The 22,251-nt window shown below is 39.9% G+C and overlaps 1 protein-coding gene across 1 annotated transcript in view; it reads left to right on the forward strand.

Annotated features, from left to right (window-relative positions):
- The window catches only part of LOC126297465 (protein ERGIC-53), an 89,378-nt gene that overhangs the window by 45,772 nt on the left and 21,355 nt on the right, over nucleotides 1–22,251 (forward strand). The window lies entirely within an intron of this gene.

The following is a 22,251-nucleotide window of genomic DNA, read 5'->3' on the forward strand; positions in this document are numbered from 1 at the left end:
AAACTTATTAGTAACAGACTATTTGATATATCCTAAAACACTTAAGCTTCAATATCAGAGGTATAGAATCTGTGATAGGAGGTGGTCAATTTTGACGAATATTTTACTTGCTTGTAGCTTTCCCATTAAAAAAAAAAAAGTCGCTGGAGGGACATGGCTAAATTGCAGTAAGAGGTTAGTGGTACCCATTATTCCAAATATCTTAGGAACTCCATATTTTGTTATCCAGTAGATCACCTTCATATTCTCATGGTTCCCTGCTAATTGATTCTGTATTGAACCAGTGATTGAACCGGAGTATATTGCACTGGAAGGATGTGCAAGAAAAAGTTCATGTAAGGGTCACTTAAGTAGGCAAAACATGAGAGAGGCAGTCCTTAGGACTCCCATGGTGTCTACAAAGTCTCAGTGCAAAGCAATATATGGCACCAAAGTATTGCAGTTCTTCTCAAGGTTGTAGGGTGGCCTTCAAAGAATGGCAAGTATTCAAAGATAAGATCATCCACAAACAACTGCAATGAAAGACAGTTCTCACTTTTTTGTTTTTGGACCACCAGCACAGATAACAGAATTAATCTGGGTTGCAGCAAGCCTTGATAATGTAACAGGATGCGGAATATTGACCTGATGTTTCCACACTAATTGCATTGGAGGTTACTTCTATGTACAGAGGTGCATGGTATGCGACCCATAAAGTTCACAATTGTGCCTATACACAAACTATCTCTCTTATTTGTTAGTGGGAGAGTTTTCAAAATGGTAACTGCCCCTCAAGAACATTTCAGAGACCTAGTTGTACCCACACCCCAATCATATTGACACATTTCTACTTGAGGAGGGGATTATTATTCATGACTAAACATTCTGTGCCTTAACAGTAGATGGGTTCTGCGAGTTGCATGTCTTTTAAAACTTCAATTTATGGTATCCTCAGCCATGGCTGGATAATTTGAGTTAATGTGTCCTAGTTACCTGGGGATGTTGGGCATGATGAGCGGATAAATGTGACAAAATGAGTCTGTGGCAAGGACTGCCAAGTTAAAACTCCACACTGTGTGACATTGGTGCTCCTGATAGCACAAAAATTGGCCATAGATTAGAATTAAAGTCCATTATCTGCATGATATGACAACACTGTGCAGATGTGTCTGGGGGAAGTGTTGTGCTCCACTCGCTCTATTGCAATGCTGCATCTGCCCATCATCTAGTGGTAAACATTGTAGACACAACTTCGTGAGTTCCAGTCCACTCATTCCTTTATTTTTTAACTTCATTTTGACTTTCTGCTAAAGGTATCAGTCTGATGGAACCTCAGAGATAACCTGCTTCACTTTCTAACCCACCGGTAATTGTAAAACTTTGCGAAAGAGCTCATGATTGTGCCAAGTTCAGAACAGTTTATGCTAGTGTTTCCTCTCCCTACAGCGGCTATTGGCAGCTGCCATCTGACCCCATGAATATGTCACGGTGCATCTTGGGCACGTTTATGCTCTCACACTGGCAAGCATAAAATTGTTTATTATTGTAGTTAGATTTTCTGCATAAAATCACTTAGATAGGTGAAGTAAATGCCGTGAAGTTATATAAAATGGTAAGTTATTGTGAGTATGTTTTATCAGTTGTAGTTTTCTTATAATCCTGTCAACAATCTTTAAGTGTTATAAAGTAGTCGCAAGTGGAAAAGGCCCAACATTTGTGACAATAACAGCTCCAATTTTTTCCCCTTGCAAATTAGTCACGCCCAACCTGTTAAACTGGTCACTTCTCAACGTAATCTTCCCGCAGTCATTACATTATTTTTCACAATGTTGACAGCATGATTCCATGGCTGTTGCAAATGCTTCTTTACGAGTCTAATTTGGTCACTGAAAAATCACTGATGCAGTAGTTTCACAACTACGGAATGTGTGGTAACTAGGGTGTATACGCCTCAGGAAATCCAGGAAAAATCTAGGGATTTTTTCATCCATGAGAAACCCAGGAAAAATGTGGGAATTTTTTAGAATTCCTGGAATATTTCATTGTTTTAGTTTCCAGTTATTTTTCAAATTGTGTGTGATTAGAACTGATAATCTAATAAAGAATTTCGCTTTAGCGCACTACTTCAGAATAATACTGCAGCAATAAAACATAAGTGAGAGAATAACACCGAAATAAAACTTCAATTGCAAAGAACTGCTTTCGATGCTTGTTTTTGTGAGCCTTGTTTCGATGACTGTGATGAAGACTATGCAATACAATAAACTGTTCTCAATGAGCATGACATCACAGTTGTTCACATTTCTAACAGGTCATGGGAATATATTCCGGATGGTGGTTTGGGAAGTGTTATTTAAAGCTAAATTTCTTTTTACTCAAGATGAATTATGTTACTTGCGAGAATGTGTGATGAATTTCTCAAATCGCACGCCCTTAGAATCTCATTCAAAACTAAACACTGAGGACCAGTTTCTTAGAAAAATTTTGGTTCCACAAGACCAGCCATTTATGCCATTATGTAAAATTTACTGGCACGTTTGTATTTGATATATTTTAAAGGTTGTTGTTGTTGTTGTTGTTGTGGTCTTCAGTCCTGAGACTGGTTTGATGCAGCTCTCCATGCTACTCTATCCTGTGCAAGCTTCTTCATCTCCCAGTACCTACTGCAACCTACATCCTTCAGAATCTGCTTAGTGTATTCATCTCTTGGTCTCCCTCTACAATTTTTACCCTCCATGCTGCCCTCCAGTGCAAAATTGGTGATCCCGTGATGCCTCAGAACATGTCCTACCAACCGATCCCTTCTTCTGGTCAAGTTGTGCCACAAACTTCTCTTCTCCCCAATCCTATTCAGTACTTCCTCATTAGTTACGTGATCCACCCATCTAATCTTCAGCATTCTTCTGTAGCACCACATTTCGAAAGCTTCTATTCTCTTCTTGTCCAAACTATTTATCGTCCATGTTTCACTTCCATACATGGCTACACTCCATACAAATACCTTCAGAAAGGACTTCCTGACACTTAAATCTATGCTCAATCTAACAAATTTCTTTTCTTCAGAAACACTTTCCTTGCCATTGCCAGTCTACATTTTATATCCTCTCTACTTCGACCATTGTCAGTTACTTTGCTCCCCAAATAGCAAAACTCCTTTACTACTTTAAGTGTCACATTTCCTAATCTAATTCCCTCAGCACCTCTCGACTTAATTCAACTACATTCCACTATCCTCGTTTTGCTTTTGTTGATGTTCATCTTATACCCTCCTTCCAAGACACTGTCTATTCCATTCAACTGCTCTTCCAAGTCCTCGGCAAACCTCAAAGTTTTTATTTCTTCTCCATGGGTTTTAATACCTACTCCGTTTTTTTCTTTTGTTTCCTTCACTGCTTGCTCAATATACAGATTGAATAAGATCAGGGAGAGACTACAACCCTGTCTCACTCCCTTCCCAACCACTGCTTCCCTTTCATGCCCCTCGACTCTTATAACTGCCATCTGGTTTCTGTACAAATTGTAAATAGCCTTTTGCTCCCTGTATTTTACCCCTGCCACCTTTAGAATTTGAAGGAGAGTATTCCAGTCAACGTTGTCAAAAGCTTTCTCTAAGTATACAAATGCTAGAAACGTAGGTTTTTTGTTGCTTAATCTAGCTTCTAAGGTAAGTCATAGGGTCAGTATTGCCTTAAGTGTTCCAACATTTCTACGGAATCCAAACTGATCTTCCCCGAGGTCGGCTTCTACTAGTTTTTCCATTCGTCTGTAAAGAATTCGCGTTAGTATTTTGCAGCTATGACTTATTAAACTGATAGTTCGGTAATTTTCACATCTGTCAACACCTGCTTTCTTTGGGATTGGAATTATTATATTCTTCTTGATGTGTGAGGGAATTTAACCTGTCTCATACATCTTACTCACCAGATGGTAGAGTTTTGTCAGGACTGGCTCTCCCAAGGCTGTCAGTAGTTCCAATGGAATGTTGTCTACTCCCGGGGCCTTGTTTCGACTCAGGTCTTTCAGTGCTCTGTCAAACTCTTCATGCAGTATCGTATCTCCCATTTCATCTTCACCTACATACTCCTCCATTTCCATAGTATTGTCCTCAGGAACATCGCCCTTGTACAGACCCTCTATATACTCCTTCCACCTTTCTGCTTTTTGCTTAGAACTGGGTTTCCATCTGAGCTCTTGATGTTCACACAAGTGGTTCTCTTATCTCCAAAGGTCTCTCTAATTTTCCTGTAGGCAGAATCTATCTTACCCCTAGTGAGATAAGCCTCTACATCCTTACATTTGTCCTCTAGCCATTCCTGCTTAGCCATTTTTCAGTTCCTGTCGATCTCATTTTTGAGACATTTGTATTCCTTTTTGCCTGCTTCACTTACTGCATTTTTATATTTTCTCCTTTCATCAATTAAATTCAATATTTCTTCTGTTACCCAAGGATTTCTACTATCCCTCGTCCTTTTCCCTACTTGATCCTCTGCTGCCTTCACTACTTCATCCCTCAAAGCTACCCATTCTTCTTCTACTGTATTTCTCTCCCCCATTCCTGTCAATTGTTGCCTTATGCTCTCCCTGAAACTCTGTACAACCTCTGGTTCTTTCAGTTTATCCACTTCCCATCTCCACAAATTCCCACCTTTTTGCATTTTTTCCAGTTTTAATCTACAGTTCATAACCAATAGATTGTGATCAGAGTCCACATCTGCCCCTGGAAATGTCTTACAATTTAAAACCTGGTTCCTAAATCTCTGTCTTACCATTATATAATCTATCTGAAACCTGTCAGTATCTCCAGGCTTCTTCCATGTATACAGACTTCTTTTATGATTCTTGAACCAAGTGTTAGCTATGATTAAGTTGTGCTCTGTGCAAAATTCTACCAGGCGGCTTCCTCTTTCATTTCTTTTCCCCAATCCATATTCACCTACAATGTTTCCTTCTCTGCCTTTTCTTACTACCGAATTCCATTTTAAAGGGTAACACATACCAAAAAGAGCATTTTCAAGGTTAGTGTTTCATATTTATTTTAATTCTTCAACGGATTACAAATTATACACTAATAATGGCAAAAGTATAATTATCCTTAAAAAAAGGCTAAGTGAGTTGTTGAGCAATTTCACACGTGATAGACTTTCCTGTTCTGTGGAAAAGTAAGTGCTTGACGGAACGTGTATTCAGCCAGGTAACCCACAAAATGTTCAATAAACAGCAGTGAAATTTATGATTGTGCTTGTCGGAAATATTCAGCTGCTGCAATTTAAGCTGTGCTCTTAGGATTCTGTCTAACCACATTGTTAGAAAAACTGCAATAACTTTTTGACTTATTTGTTAAAGTGTAGCTTTTGTTACAGTTCTACAGTATGTATATTACTTTAAACCATTAACTTTTCTTGTTTGTATGTTGGCACTACTTAACACTGATGTTTCTATCACCTAACGCCATCACATGATTTGTGCTCTGAGTATCTGCTGTCAGTGGCTGGTGATATCACATGACATGAGCTGTAATTGGCTGACAAAATCGTGCTGCAGTCCCTATTTAAGTGCTTCGCATTCTGCTGTGCTGTATTTGGCACAATCTGTGTTTACAATTTCATAGTATAAAAACATGCAGTGTAAATGTTGTCATGCATCAAAGACCTTTACAAAACATTTATTTATTTTGAGAGTTTAGTTTCCTAAAGTGTCTGGAACTTCTATCCCGGTGAATAAAACCTTGACTATTCAAAGAATTTATATCTTTTACAGCTCTGAAGGAAAGTATGTCGTCACTTAAAACTTGGAAAAAATGTTCTTTCACTTGGGAAAAATGGAATTTCACCAGGGAAAAAGTGTATTTTTAACCAGGAAATGTGGGAAAAATATGGAAATTTTTTTGCCTTATCTGCCTATACCTCCTGGGCAGCTGAATGTGTCTTTCATCATTGGAAATGGCCAAAAGTGCTTAAAGCCAGGTGAGATGCATAGGGTGGATGAGAAATAATTTCAAAGTTGTTGCTGCAAATAAACTGCACTGTCATGTTCGCCCAATGCTCTGATGCATCGTTATGGTGAAGGACGACACTTGCAGTCTTTTCTGGCTATTCTTCATGCAGTGCTGTAAGGGGCTTGTTCTTCAAAACATCTTGCCACCATAGTGCCCTTCAGAACAATATGAGTATACTCTGATTAAAATTACTTGATAGATGACATGTCATTTGCCACTACAGTGTTACCACATCCGCTGCCCGCTACCACTCAGTTATAGACAACACATGAAGATGGCAGGTCTCCTAACAAATGCTGTTAATGTGTAATGTGGAGCAATGTTGGAAGGGGCCCCTGTAAGGTATGAAAGAAATGCAAGTTGATCTGTAGACTGCTAGTTTTAAGTGACCAATGACTGAACGGCAACACACGAATTTGTAGTCCAGAATTTAAACTCGTATCCTAACTAACCACAATCTCGTGATGTGCACTGCATCTGAGATGAGTCATCAACAGTCTGTTGCAGAACTAAAATCACAATCATTTTGCCCACAGCATTTAAGGCTAACCTGTACAAGCAAACCAAGACAGAAAAATTTCGTAATATGTTTGTTTTCGTAGCCTTCTTCCGCAGAAAAATTTTAAGTTTTAGAGGTAGAATTCTCATTGGCTAAACAGAATGTTGTGTTACCAACCTATTAGCAGTCTTGGTTGACACTCGTTTGCAGATTATAGGCAACACAAGCAAATTCTAAATGAAGGAAGAAACATAGGAAGAAAAATGAGAGCAAATAAAAAAAATCAATATGAAAATGAAAATGATGTGACAAAATATTAGAAATAAAAAAATACTTTTAAACCAATTAATTAAATAAAAACAATGATCAAAGACTGTTTACATGTAAAATAAAAAAGTTCACTGCATGCAACGAGATTCAAACCTTCAATTTTCTACATGTCTAGTTTATACAAGGTGTGTTCAAAAGCTAAGGTAACTCCATATTTTTTACAAAAAAATATTTATTTATTCATCAATATTCATGCTGTCCCCTTAAATGTAATCCCCCCTCAGATAAAATACGCTTGTGACAACTCTTCTTCCAACCCTGGAAGCACTTCTCATAAGCACTTTTTGATACAGCCTCGAGTACTTACAGCAATGCAGGTTTTATTTCCTCAATTGTTGAAAATTTTTGTCCTTTCGCAGGTCTCTTGAGTTTTGGGAACAAGAAAAATCATAGGGGGACAAATCTGCTGAATATGGTGGCCGAGGCATGATTGTTGTGTTGTTTTTGGCCAAAAAGTCTCACAAGCAATGATGAATGAGCAGGTGCATTGTCATGATGCAAAAGCCATGAACTGTTTTTCCACAATTCTGGACTTTTTTGCTTGCTACTTCTTGCAAATAGTGTGTAACGTCAAGTTAATAACTCTTTATTGGCTGTACAACCTTGAGACAAAAATTCATGATCCACTATGCCACAGTAACTGCGGGGGAAAAAAATGAGCAGGATTTTGACATTTAATCAAACTTTATTTCAGTCTTGGCTCTCCGCAATGCTTCCATTGGGATGATTGGGCTTTGATTTCGACATCATAATGGTAAACCCATGTTTCATCACCAGTTATGACCCTTTTGAGCAAATCAGGATCATGATTGACATCATTCAAGAGCTCCTGAGTGATGCTCATTCAACAGTTCTCCTGATCAAAATTGAGAAGTTTTGGAACAAACTTCATTGACACATGTTCGTGCTCAAAACATGACATGAGCCAACCGATAACCTCAGCAACTTCTTGTATGGTAATTCGACAATTTTCCAAAACAATTTTCTTCCCAGCTTAAATATTATCATCTGTTGTTGTGCTGGGTCATCCAGAGTGAGGTTTGTCATTGGCGTCTTCTCAGATATCTTGGACGAGCTTGTACCATTTGTAAACATTTTTTTTTTTTTTACTTAGTGCAGACTCACTGTATGCCACTGTCAAAATTTCAGTGTTTTATAGCACTTGGTTCCATTTTTTCACACAAAATTTGATGCAAATTCTTTGCTCAATTTTTTTTTTGTAATCAAAAATCGCCGAGCACACGAAAACATGTCTAACATTTCTAGCTGTCAAAAACAAATGAAGTATCCTGTTCACTTGAAACTGTGAACATGTTCAGGACATTACTTTTTGAACTGCCCTTGTCCACTATCCACTAAGCTATGCCATTGCATTTGAATATCTATGATACTGGTGTCCCAGCTGCAACAATGGACAGCCTTCAAAAACTTAGCTTCACGTAATCTCGTGCAAAGCTTATGTAAAGTAAACCAGTATCTGCAGTTACAAAACTGTATAAAAGGTGCTGAATCACACATCTTGTTGGAGGATCCAGTAGTATTCAGTATGTATGAAACTTGTGTGTGCGAAGTTATCATTTGATGAAATATGAAACAAAAGGCCCATAAACAGAATTTTGGATACAAATATCTCAAGGAAGAAAGTCAGACAAGGAACTGGAAGTAACTAATTGTTGTCACAGTTAGGCAATGGTTAACATTTTGGGCATGGTGTTAAGCACTGTGATTGAAGGAAACCAACTTCAAAGCAGGAAGTTTCAATAATTGGAGTATTACACTATCTTTATTGTACAACATGTCCACCATTACGCCATTATTTTTCCAACAGTGGTACTTACCAGAAAATTTTTGGTGGCGCTGAGTAGGTGTGCTTCCGTTTAGCTGACTGACATTCTGTTTCAGGATTGAAAGATGGCATCTATGACTCGTGCATTGTCGCAGTTGATGAAAATTCACAATCGTGCTGTCATCGCATGTCAGTATTGCCAGGCAACATGCCCCAAGTGCAGCTTTGTTGTTGTCCATGAGCATTTGTGCACAGATCCCATGGAAATACCAACTTTTGAGGTGATGTGTTCCACACTCATTCGGCGATCCTCCAAAGCAACTTTCTCCACTCTCTTGATTGTGTCATCAGACTGCTTTTTGCGAGGCCAAAATGGCCATACTTTGTCACATGGTGTTCTACCTTCTTTGAACTGACACACCCATGAACACACATTAGACATGTCCATGACACAGTCATCACCTGTGTAATTCAACAGACGATGAATTTAGATTGCTGTTACACCACACAAATGTAGACAACAAAAGATTACTTGCTGTTTTTGTAATGAAAATGTCACCGTTTTAAGTATCAAAACGTTTCTCTCACTGCTGCCGCTAGAGTTCAGTGTCCCGCACATTGCTACCATTTTTATTATGCATTCACAAGTGCACATGTATTTTAAAATAAACTGCATGTTTCTATCTATTTCCACTCCAGTGGTGTTAATAACAAGACATCTTGACCAAAGGGCAGTGTGAATAGATAATATTTTGCATCTGGTGGTACGAAAAGTGTTATGCACTATAGATTCCTCCCCAGGTGTGTGTTCATCGCAGATAGCATTTGTTGCCAACATCTGAGACCCCTTTCAGTTCCAATGTAAGAAAAACAGCCCACAAAACTGTGTTACGTATTGCTCTTACAGTGTAACATATTCCGCTGATCTCGCAAACTAAATTATTCAGGAAGTCATTCACTTGCACACTTATTCTTTTGATGTTGTGCCCTCAGGTGTTTTTTTTCCACTCCTTCTTGAACACCCATCATGAAAATTTCTTTCCAGATGAAATGTACTTCAAACCTGGCCTGATGACACCTTTAACTCTGAACAAATAGGTCTCTATAGTATATTCTCAAACATTGACTAAAACAATTTGACAGTGCTTGGGTAGTTTACCAATATCAAGCCTATAGGAACCTACTCTTTAGGCCAGGTTGGAAGTGCATTTTCATCCAGAAAGAAATTTTCTTGATGGCCGTTTAACAAGCAACATTTCGTGCACTTTTGCTGGTCATTTTTCTTATATTGCATCCAAAAGGTTTCTTAGTTGTAGACAACAAATGCCAGCTGTGATGGACACACTCTTGGGAAACAGTATGTTGTGCACAAGACCCTTGTTGTGCCACCATATGGAAAATATAATCTGTTCCTTTGCTCAAGGATATGCCTTTTGTTAGGGCCCAGCTATTAATTTCTCCTTAAGAATTTAATCGAGAGGAATCACAACTCATCACCAGTAACAGTATTGCATAGGGCTCGGAGAGCTGTTCGATGAGCAAAATGATGACATTCATAAAAAATGCAATTATAGTCAACCCCCTTCCCCCTTTTTGAAATTACAGTGTGCAGTACTCAAACACCCAACTTCTCAACTGTGCCTATTGAATGCAAAAGTAGCACGAAGGTTAAATTGTCACCATTCATCACATATGTCAATTATCAAGACTTCTGAAAGTGAAAAAAACCCCATGCCAAAACGATCTTTCTTTGCATATGTCCAAATCTTCATATTGCCAGTAATTTTCTTGGCTGCATGGTGTGATAGTACTTTCCAAGTTAATCTTGCCTGCTGTGTCCCTGCCCCCCCCCCCCCCCCCCCTGTTTTTTAAAAACGTGTTATGAGTGGAGGCAATGAGAATTTGCTGCTGTCTGTAAACAGCTGGAAGCTCTGTTGGCCCTGATCAACAGGCTTCTGGCTAATGCTCAAAGCTGTTGTGACATCAGTGTGTTGGTGAAGAGACCTGAAACACCTTTGGTGCCATTGGGATCCTTTAGTGACATGGGTGTTGCTCTGTCATCTGATGTGCAACATTTGACCAGTCTGTTGTCACTGTAGAGTGGGTGGTGGGTTCCTGTGTCACTAGGGTGAAGGTGAAAGGGGAACATACTGCTGGCACATTACACATTATTAACCAGTACAAGATGCTATCCAGTCGTAATAATACTTGTGAACCAGCATGGTACGCCTCTCCTGTTGTGGCAGCAGCAGATTTTCCTGCCCAGTCTGGACAAGTGCGGAGGGTGGGTATGCTAGTCATTGGGAGTTCCAACATTAAACAGGTGATAGAGCCCCCAGGGAAATAGCTTGCAGGGCGTGAAAGAATGGCAGTGTGCACTTGGTGTGTTTGCTGGAAGGGTCTTGTCTGTGACATCGAGAAGGTCCTGTCAGTGGCTATCAAGTGTACTAGGTTCAACCGGCTGCAAGTAATAGCACTTATTGGCATCAGTGATACCTGCCGTGTGGGTTTTGAGGCCATCCTCGGCTCCTTTGACAGATGACTGACTTGGTGAAGGCCAACTAACATTGCACACAGGCTGGGTGGAGAATTGTAGGGTTCCCCTTACTAGATGAGGCATGCACTACATGCAAGAAGCAGCTACTAGGGTAGCAGAGCACGTGTGGTGTGCACATGGGTGTGTGTTAAGTTGCTGAACCCCCATCCCATGGGATCAGAGACAAATAGCCTGCCAAAATAAAAAGTCACATCAACCACAAGGTTCTCAGAGAATGCTTGTCCTCACATATTGGGTAGATAAATGTTTAGTATGATATAGTAAACTGCAGGAGCATCCAAGGAAAGGTCCCAGAATCTCTCATTGAAAGTTATAATGCCCAGATATTATTAGGAACAGGAAATTGGTTGTTAACAGGAATTGAATAGCAATGAAATTCTAAATTCAGATTGGAATATTTATTGTAAGGATAGATTAGTTGCCAGTGGTGGCAGCATATTTATTGCAGTAAAGAACTCGATAATATCTAATGAGATTATCATGGGTCCCAAATGTGAATTAATCTGGCTGAAGTTGAGCATTAAAGGTCAGTCAAAAATGGTAATTGGATGTGTTCATAGATGGTGTGGGTCAGGGGCTGTAGTAGTAAAACAGATCGGAGAGAACTTCCAGAATATCGTTAATTATTTTCTTGAGTATTCTTTTGTAATGGGACGTTTATTCAACTTCCCAGGTACAGATTGAGTGAGCCGAGCTATCAAAACTGATGCCAGAGACAGGGGTTCGTGTGACGTTATTCTGAATGTCTTGTTCAAAATTAGCTGGCAGATAGTTAAAGAACCAGCTCAGGAAGGTAACACTTAAGACCTCATATCAACAAACAGACATGAACTTACCAAATCAGTTAATGTAGAGGAAGGGATAGGTAATGACAAGACTCTTAACAGCAATTATGACTACAGGTTTTGCAAGGAATATTAAAGAATGGTAGGAAGATATTTTTGCTGAGCAAGCACAACAAGATAGAAGTTCCAGAGTATCTGAGTAGTCAGCATCAAACATTCATTGATGAGGATGACAATGTGGAGCACAAATGGAAAAAATTCAAAAGTGCTGTCCAATATGTCTTTGACAAGTATGTTCCAAGCAAGGTCTTGTGGTATGGGAAAGACCTACCAAGGTTTAATAGCCATGTTAGGAAACTGCTGTGTAAACACAGATAGCTTCATCTCATGTCAAAGAGAAGTCAAAACCTAGCTGACCAACAAAAGCTGGACAGCACGAAAATGAGCATAAGGATAATAATGAGAGAAGTGTTCAATGACTTAGAAGGTGAAACTTGGTCAACCAATCCAAGTAAAAACTTGGTAGCTTCTGTAAAATCGGTAAGCAGTTAGAAATCGTCTAGTCATTCACTTGGAGACTGTACTGGAACCAAAATGGAAGATAATTGATAAAAGACGGAAATACTGAATTTTGTCTTCAGAAATTGTTTCACCATGAAAGATCATAACACAGTCCTACCTTTCAATCATAATATGAATTTCAAAATGGTAGATAATGAGGTAGCCAGTTGTGAAGTAGAAAAACAAATACAATCACGTAGTAGTGGAAGGCATTGGCACCAGATGACATACCTGTAAGATTCTACAGAGATTGTGTGAAAGAACTTGCTCCCCTTCTAGCAGCAGTTCGTCGTAGGTTGCTGGAGCAATGAAGGGTATCTAGTGACTGGGGAAACTAGTGCACATCATTTCTGGTTTCAAGAAGGGATGTTAGACACATGCATACAATTGTAAACCTATATTTTTGATATCAGTGTGTTGCAGAATTATGGAACATGTTTTATGCTCAAGAATTAGGACTTTTTGGAGAATGAAAATCATGCAAAACTCGGCTCACTCTGTTCCTCCGTGAGATCCACAGTGCTGTAGTTAATGGTGCTGAAGTCGATGCCATGTTCCTTGACTTCAGGAAGGCATTTGACACCATTTGACATTGTTGTGTGGTGGAAAAAAGAGATAATTGAGTATTGGACTAGATTTGCAACTGAATTCAATACTTCCTTGCAGATAGAACTCAACACTTTGCTCTTACCAGAACAAAATTGACAGGTGTGAAGGTAATTACTGGAGTACCCCAAGGAAATGGGACACTATCATTACTATTCACAATGTATATAAATTATCTACTAGAAAGTGTCAGATGCTTTTGAAGACTGTTCACTGATGATACGGTTGTCTATAATAAAGTAGCAATGTCGGAAGACTGTATCAAAAATTGCAGAATGATCTGCAGGCTATGGCAGTTGGCCCTTACAACCTCCCTCCAGTTTTGCAGCGAACTTTATTATTCGCGTACTCTGAAGATGAAGTTATATTTAACTAATTTAGCATAATTAGGTAATAGCTCCTTTTCATGAAACTCATTGTCGTGCCCTTCTGTTCTTGTGAAATCTTAAGAGAAACTACTAAATGATAACATCTCCTTTCACAAATACTGGATTTTATTAATTAAAACACCCTTTCATAAACCAAAATTCATAAACACTCAACAGAAATCAAAGGCTGTGTGCCATTACGCCAACATTTTGCCACTAATCTTCAGCCTCATTACCGAGCAACCATCTGTAGCCTCTCGCACACCCGACTTCCACTCACGGACTCCAACACTAGACTCTCGCTAACCCACTTGCACATTGTTGACTGCTTTATTTTATGATCACTGCACAGTGCACGATCGATACCATGTAGGGGTACTGTACCCTTACAGCCGGGATGTAAATAAGTGTAACATATTGCCCATACACAAGAAAAGAAAGCCACTACTGTAAAAATACAGTGTTGATGAGAAGCTGCAAGAAACAGTACCTACTGTAAAATATCGGAGAGTAGCTATCCAGAGCAATGGTAAGTGGGAAGACCGCATAAAATAAATAGTAGGAAAAGCAGATGCCGAACAGATTCAGAGGAAGAGTCTTGAGGAAATGTAACTCATACATAAAGGAAGTGTCTTACAAGGCAATTGTTGGACTGAATCTGGAGTATTGTTCATCAATATGGGATACTTACTAGGTAAGAATGATAGAAGAAATGTGGAAGATCCAATGAAGAGTGATGCATTTCATCACAGGATCATTTAATCAGTGCCAAAGTGTTACTGAGGTGCTAAACAAACTCTATTGGCAGACATTACATGAGAGGAGTTGTGCACTACAAAGAGATTTACTGTTGAAATTATGAGAGATCACTTTCTGGGAAGAGTTTGACAACAGATTACTTCATCCCACATATTTTTTCATATGATGCCCATGACAAGAAAATTTGAGAAATCAGAGCCAACGCAGTGTCTCAGTCTTTCTTTGTGTGCACAGTTCGTGAGTGGAACAGGCTCTGTGTGTGTGTGTGTGTGTGTGTGTGTGTGTGTGTGTGTGTGTGTGTGTGTGTCTGGTCGTGTATTTTTGACAGAGGCCTTGTTGTTGGTCGAAATTTGTATTTTGTTGTGCTTATCTGTAACTCGGCATCTCTGGTATATGGTGAGTAGCAACTATCCTTTTCATAATATAGTTACTTTTCTAGTATGCCTTACTTGATAGCACACATCCCACACACAACACATACGTTTATAGTTGCCTCCACTGCATTTACCTCTCAATCAAACTGAAAATTATCAAAGTGTCACAAATGTCAGATCTCTCTCACTTGCAACTCTTTTGTATAATCCTTAAACAATGTTCACAGGATTCAAGTATACAAAATACAGTTTGTTACTGCAAGACAAGTCTTAAGACATGGAATAAGAAAATAACTAATACATACTCATAGTAACCAACACATGTTGAGTAACTACAGTGTTCACATTGTTTATTGAAGTTATTTCATGTGGAATATAAAACTACAATAAGAAATAATTTTAAGCTTACCAGAGTGAGAGCAGAAACAAGCCCAACATGCATCACATTCACCTGGTTGTTTGAGGGCCTGTGGTGGCTATCCGTTTGTCCGTGATTGCTGCAGGGTGAGGAAACACTCAAGCATGTATTGTTCTGATCCTGACACATCCATGAGCTCTTCCACAGAAGGTTTTGCTATTATTGGTAGATTAGAAAGTGAAGAAAATTATCTTTGGTGTTCCAATCAGACTGACACCTTTAGAAAACGGCCAAAATGAAGTTAAAAAATAAAGGAATGAATTCGCAGACAGCTGAAGGTGCTTTTGGCTAGTCAGCCACCTTCAGCCTGCTGCCTCAGAGTGTAGCAAAGAATCTTGTGCAGTGCATGGGACATCTCAGGTGCTGTTTGTTTTACTCATTGGCTCTGCTTCCGAGGCACCTCAAAGTGTAATCAAAGCGGTGGATCCGTCCTTATACCAGGGGAATGGTGGGTGGTAATGTGTTTGTGTCACTCAACGCGGAGGGCCAATGTGGAGACTGGCTGGCTGGCTTAGCCTATGCACCCTGTGAGTGAGCAGGTCGCCATTCCTTCAGCAGGGTTCGAGCAGGCACACGTGGCAAAGGGTTTATTTATTGAGAGCTCCAAAGTTAGGTTTGTTATGGAGCCGCTTAGGGAGATAGCATTCAGGGCTGAAAAGAAAGCCAATGTGCACTTGGTGTGTCTGCCTGGTAGCCTCATCTGAGATGTGGAGGCAGCCTTGTTTCTGGGTATCAAGTGTTTAGAGTGCAGTCATCTGCAAGTTGGGCTCAAGTCATCACAGACAACCCCTGTCACATGGGTTCTGAGGTCACCCTCAGTTCATACAAGTGGCTGGTGGAGGCGATGAAGACATCTGGCCTCACATGTGGGATGCAAGTAGGGATTGCAATTTGCAGCATTGTTCCCGGAGTTGCAGCATTGTTCCCGGAGTTGATGTGTGTCCTGTGATATGGTGCCAAGTGGAGGGGTCTCAACCAATGGCTTCGTCAACTCTTCGGGGGTCTTGGTAGCAGATTTATGGACCTGCATTATGAAGTGGGGAATTGGAGGAGTGCCCTTGATAGGCCACATGTGCAGTACACAAAGGAAGCAGCTACTAGGGTCGTGGAGTACATATGACGTGCACTTAATATAATTTTTTTAAAGGCGACAGTTAGTAGTCGTGCGTGGCTCATGGTCTTGCAGTAGTGTTCTCGCTTCCCGCACACAGGATCCCGGATTCAATTCCTGGTGGGGTCAGGGATTTTCTCTGCCTCGAGATGACTGGGTGTTGTATGTCTTTCATCCTCATTCACTTGCAAGTCGCCGAAGTGGCATTAAAAAACTTGTGGAGCGGCAGCCGAACTGCCCCGCGAGAGGTCTCCCAACCACCAATGCCGTACGCTTTTCATCATCATCATCATCATAATTATTATTATTATTATTATTATTATTATTATTATTATTATTATTATTATTATTATTATTAGAAATTAGACCACATTCAAAGTAAAGGCACTTTGTCTTTCAAAATTTTATCAGTAAATTGTCGAAGTATTTGTAACAAAATTCCTGAATTTGCTGACCTTCAGGAAAGTTCTTGCACTCAAATTATTCTTGGGACCAAGAGCTATCTGAAACCTGAAGTAGAAAGTGCTGAGATATTTAGCAAGTCACGGAGCATGTATCAGAAAGACAGATTAGATACCATAGTACGGGGGAGTGTTTATTAAAGTTGACAAAAATATTCTCGCTGTTGAGGTCAACGTTGAGTGTGACAGTGAAGTTATCTGCTCGTATATAAGGGATCAAGGTGAAACAAAGTTAAGGGAAACAGTTCAGTGAATTTCCTATTGTTGATCCAACTAATGTTGGTACACTTCCCTCAAAAATTATTTGCTCATATCAAACCAAATTTGTAACATGTATAATTTGTTATATTTTCTCGAAATTGTGTTACTTACAACAGTAGCATTGTTAACACTGTAAAAATTCTAGAAAAGATACGACCTAAAATATTGGCATTTGAAAAAAGAAAACTAAATGTTTGTCAAACCTTTTATTTAATTGCCACAATCCTAGTACATCATAATTGCAGTGAAATAATTGATCTATGTTCAAAGTTTCATTGAGATAGATTTATCAGTTTCAGAGAGAATTATACCTAAAGCTAAAACTTCCATACTTTCAGGAAAATGCATTTGAAGTTTTTGATACAACCTATTAACCAGCATTCGAAACTGAAACTCACCAGCTCTGTAGCTGTCATAGTTGAGTGTTCCTGTATCCCCATCTTGGGTTTGGAGACCCTCTTTGCGGTTCTGACCTCTCTTGCCATTTGTAGGGCACATTTTTTGGCATCTCGGACCCTCAGCTGGTCAGTTGACAGAAGCACATTCTTCATGTTCATCCTAGGTTCTCTGCTCATTGCACTGAAAACTTTCAGCCTGCTGACTGGCCCATCATTGAAACATAATACTGCATTCACGACACAAGTTTTTAGGATTTTGAGGCCTGAAAATATTGTTTTAGGAAGGCATCTCCGCACACAGTTAATGAAACTTTCATTGGGAATTTGAGTTCTCCCCTGTTGACATTGTTACGGGATGGTTAGGTCTATACTCGTAACCAGTTACACTAGCTCTCTGATACTTACACCATGTTGAGTCAGGACCCTTTTGACAGGGAGAATGACAGGGGTCCACTACTACAGTAAACCTTATTCCTACTGTTAAAATTGCTTATCCTGCCCTTATTTACTATTTGCATGGATAGAATATAACTATCAACACAACAAAATTACTTCCTGAAATCAAGTATTGTTTCAAATCACTTTGAATAAAATCCCCCACCCCCCATGAACCATGGACCTTACCACTGGTGGGGAGGCTTGCATGCCTCAGCGATACAGATAGCCGTACCGTAGGTGCAACCACAACGGAGGGGTATCTGTTGAGAGGCCATACAAACATGTGGTTCCTGAAGAGGGGCAGCAGCCTTTTCAGTAGTTGCAGTGGCAACAGTCTGGATGATTGACTGACCTGGCCTTGTAACAGTAACCAAAACGGCCTTGCTGTGCTGGTACTGCAAATGGCTGGAAGAAAGGGGAAACTACGGCTGTAATTTTTCCCGAGGGCATGCAGCTTTACTGTATGACTAAATGATGGTGGTGTCCTCTAGGGTAAAATATTCCGGAGGTAAAATAGTCCCCCATTCGGATCTCCGGGCGGGGACTACTCAAGAGGATGTCGTTATCAGGAGAAAAAAAACTGGCGTTCTACGGATCAGAGCATGGAATGTCAGATCCCTTGATCGGGCAGGTAGGTTAGAAAATTTAAAAAAGGAAATGGATAGGTTAAAGTTAGATATAGTGGGAATTAGTGAAGTTCGGTGGCAGGAGGAACAAGACTTCTGGTCAGGTGACTACAGGGCTATAAACACAAAATCAAATAGGAGTAATGCAGGAGTAGGTTTAATAATGAATAGGAAAATAGGAATGCAAGTAAGCTACTACAAACAGCATAGTGAATGCATTATTGTGGCCAAGATAGATACGAAGCCCACACCTACTACAGTAGTACAAGTTTATATGCCAACTAGCCTTGCAGATGATGAATAAATTGAAGAAATGTATGATGAAATAAATGATTCAGATGGTGAAGGGAGACAAAAATTTAATAGTCATGGGTGACTGAAATTTGGCAGTAGGAAAAGGGAGAGAAGGAAACATAGTAGGTGAATATGGATTGGGGCTAAGAAATGAAAGAGGAAGCCGCCTGGTAGAATTTTGCACAGAGCACAACTTAATCATAGCTAACACTTGGTTCAAGAATTGTGAAAGAAGGTTGTATACATGGAAGAACCCTGGAGATACTAGAAGGTTTCAAATAGATTATACAGGGTGATTGAAAAAAAAATACCACAACTTTAGGAATTTAAAACTCTGCAACGACAAAAGGCAGAGCTAAGCACTATCTGTCGGCGAATTAAGGGAGCTATAAAGTTTCATTTAGTTGTACATTTGTTCGCTTGAGGCGCTGTTGACTAGGCGTCAGCGTCAGTTGATGCTAAGATGGCGACCGCTCAACAGAAAGCTTTTTGTGTTATTGAGTACGGCAGAAGTGAATCGACGACAGTTGTTCAGTGTGCATTTCGAACGAAGTATGGTGTTAAACCTCCTGATAGGTGGTGTATTAAACGTTGGTATAAACAGTTTACAGCGAATGGGTTTTAGTGCAAAGGGAAAAGATCTGGACGGCCGAGAACGAGTGATGAGAAAGTGTAGCACGCATCCAGCAAGCATTTGTTCGCAGCCCAGGAAAATAGACTCGCAAGCTAGCAGAGAGCTGCAAATTCCACAATCAACTGTATGGAGAGTCCTACGAAAAAGGTTATTTATGAAACCTTATCGTCTGAAATTGGTTCAAGCACTGTCTGCAGCTGATAAGATTCAAAGAATCGATTTCTGTGATTTTATCCTTGCTCAAATGGAAACAGATGAATCTTTCATTTCAAAGATTGTGTTTAGTGATGAAGCAACTTTCCACACTAACGGGAAAGTCAATCGTCACAATGTCTGTATATGGGGCACTGAGATTCCGCGGGAAACAAATCAGTATGAACGTGACTCGCCTAAGGTGAAAGTTTTCTGTGCCATTTCAGCCAATAAAGTTTTTGGTCCCTTTTTCTTCGAAGATGCTACTGTAACTGGACTACAGTATCTGGAGATGTTAGAGAATTGGCTCTTCCCTCAGCTCGAACAAGAAGCACAGTAATTCATATTTCAGCAGGATGGAGCGCCACCACATTGGCACTTATCTGTCCGTAACTACCTGAACGTCAACTACCCGAGGCGATGGATCGGCCGCCATACAGCCCGTGACAAAGCACTTATCACTGGCCTCCAAGAAGCCCTGATCTTACCCTCTGCGATTTTTTTCTTATGGGGGTATGTTAAGTATATGGTGTTTCGGCCACCTCTCCCAGCCACCATTGATGATTTGAAACGAGAAATAACAGCAGCTATCCAAACTGTTATGCCTGATATGCTACAGAGAGTGTGGAACGAGTTGGAGTATCAGGTTGATATTGATGGAGTGTCTGGAGGGGGCCCATATTGAACATCTCTGAACTTGTTTTTGAGTGAAAAAAAAACCTTTTTAAATACTCTTTGTAATGATGTATAACAGAAGGTTATATTATGTTTCTTTCATTAAATACACATTTTTAAAGTTGGGGTATTCTTTTTGAATCACCCTGTATAATAGTAAGACAGAGATTTAGGAATCAAATTTTAAATTGTAAGACATTTCCAGGGGCAGATGTGGACTCTGACCACAATCTATTGGTTATGTCCTGTAGATTAAAACTGAAGACAATGCAAGAAGGTGGCAATTTAAGGAGATGGGACCTGGATAAACTGAAAGAACCAGAGGTTGTACAGAGTTTCAGGGAGAGCATAAGGCAACAATTGACAGGAATGGGGGAGAGAAATAAAGAAGAAGAAGAAAGGGTAGCGTTGAGGGATGAAGTAGTGAAGGCAGCAGAGGATCAAGTAGGTAAAAAGACGAGGGCTAGTAGAAATCCTTGGGTAACAGAAGAAATATTGAATTTAATTGATGAAAGGAGAAAATATAAAAATGCAGTAAGTGAAGCAGGCAAAAAGGAATACAAATGTCTCAAAAATGAGATCGACAGGAACTGAAAAATGGCTAAGCAGGGATGGCTAGAGGACAAATGTAAGGATGTAGAGGCTTATCTCACTAGGGGTAAGATAGATACTGCCTACAGGAAAATTAGAGACACCTTTGGAGATAAGAGAACCACTTGTATGAACATCAAGAGCTCAGATGGAAACCCAGTTCTAAGCAAAAAGCAGAAAGGTGGAAGGAGTATATAGAGGGTCTGTACAAGGGCGATGTTCCTGAGGACAATATTATGGAAATGGAGGAGTATGTAGGTGAAGACGAAATGGGAGATAAGATACTGTGTGAAGAGTTTGACAGAGCACTGAAAGACCTGAGTCGAAACAAGGCCCCGGGAGTAGACAACATTCCATTGGAACTACTGACGGCCTTGGGAGAGCCAGTCCTGACAAAACTCTACCATCTGGTGAGCAAGATGTATGAAACAGGCAAAATACCCTCAGACTTCAAGAAGAATATACTAATTCCCATCCCAAAGAAAGGACGTGTTGACAGAGGTGAAAACACCCAACTAGAAGTTTAATAAGCCATGGCTCCAAAATACTAACACAAATACTTTACAGACGAATGGAAAAACTAGTAGAAGCCGACCTAGGGGAAGATCAGTTTGGATTCCGTAGAAATGTTGGAACACGTGAGGCAATACTGACCCTACGACTTACCTTAGAAGCTAGATTAAAGAACGGAAAACCTACGTTTCTAGCATTTATATACTTAGAGAAAGCTTTTGACAATGTTGACTGGAATACTCTCCTTCAAATTCTAAAGGTGGCAGGGGTAAAATAGAGGGAGCGAAAGGCTATTTACAATTTGTACAGAAACCAGATGGCAGTTATAAGAGTCGAGGGGCATGAAAGGGAAGCAGTGGTTGGGAAGGGAGTGAGACAGGGTTGTTGCCTATCCCCGATGTTATTCAATCTGTATATTGAGCAAGCACTAAAGGAAACAAAAGGAAAAATTTGGAGTAGGTATTAAAATCCATGGAGAAGAAATAAAAACTGAGGTTCGCCGATGACATTGTAATTCTGTCAGAGACGGCAAAGGACTTGGAAGAGCAGTTGAATGGAATGGATAGCGTCTTGAAAGATGGATATAAGATGAACATCATCAAAAGCAAAACGAGGGTAATGGCATGTAATCGAATTGAGTTGGGTGATGCTGAGGGAATTAGAATAGGAAATGAGAGGCTTAAACTAGTAAAGGGGTTTTTCTATTTGGGGAGCAAAATAACTGATGGTGGTCTAAGTAGAGAAGATATAAAATGTAGACTGGCAATGGCAAGGAAAGCGTTTCTGAGGAAGAGAAGTTTAACATCGAGTATAGATTTAAGTGTCAGGAAGTCCTTTCTGAAAGTATTTGTATGGAGTGTAGCCATGTATGGATGTGAAACATGGACGATAAATAGTTTGGACAAGAAGAGAATAGAAGCTTTCGAAATGTGGCGCTGCAGAAGAATGCTGAAGATTAGATGGGTAGATCACATAAATAATGAGGAAGTATTGAATAGGATTGGGGAGACGAGAAGTCTGTGGCACAACTTGACCAGAAG

Source organism: Schistocerca gregaria, chromosome X (genome assembly GCF_023897955.1).
Source record: "Schistocerca gregaria isolate iqSchGreg1 chromosome X, iqSchGreg1.2, whole genome shotgun sequence".
NCBI classification, from domain to species: Eukaryota; Metazoa; Arthropoda; class Insecta; order Orthoptera; family Acrididae; genus Schistocerca; species Schistocerca gregaria.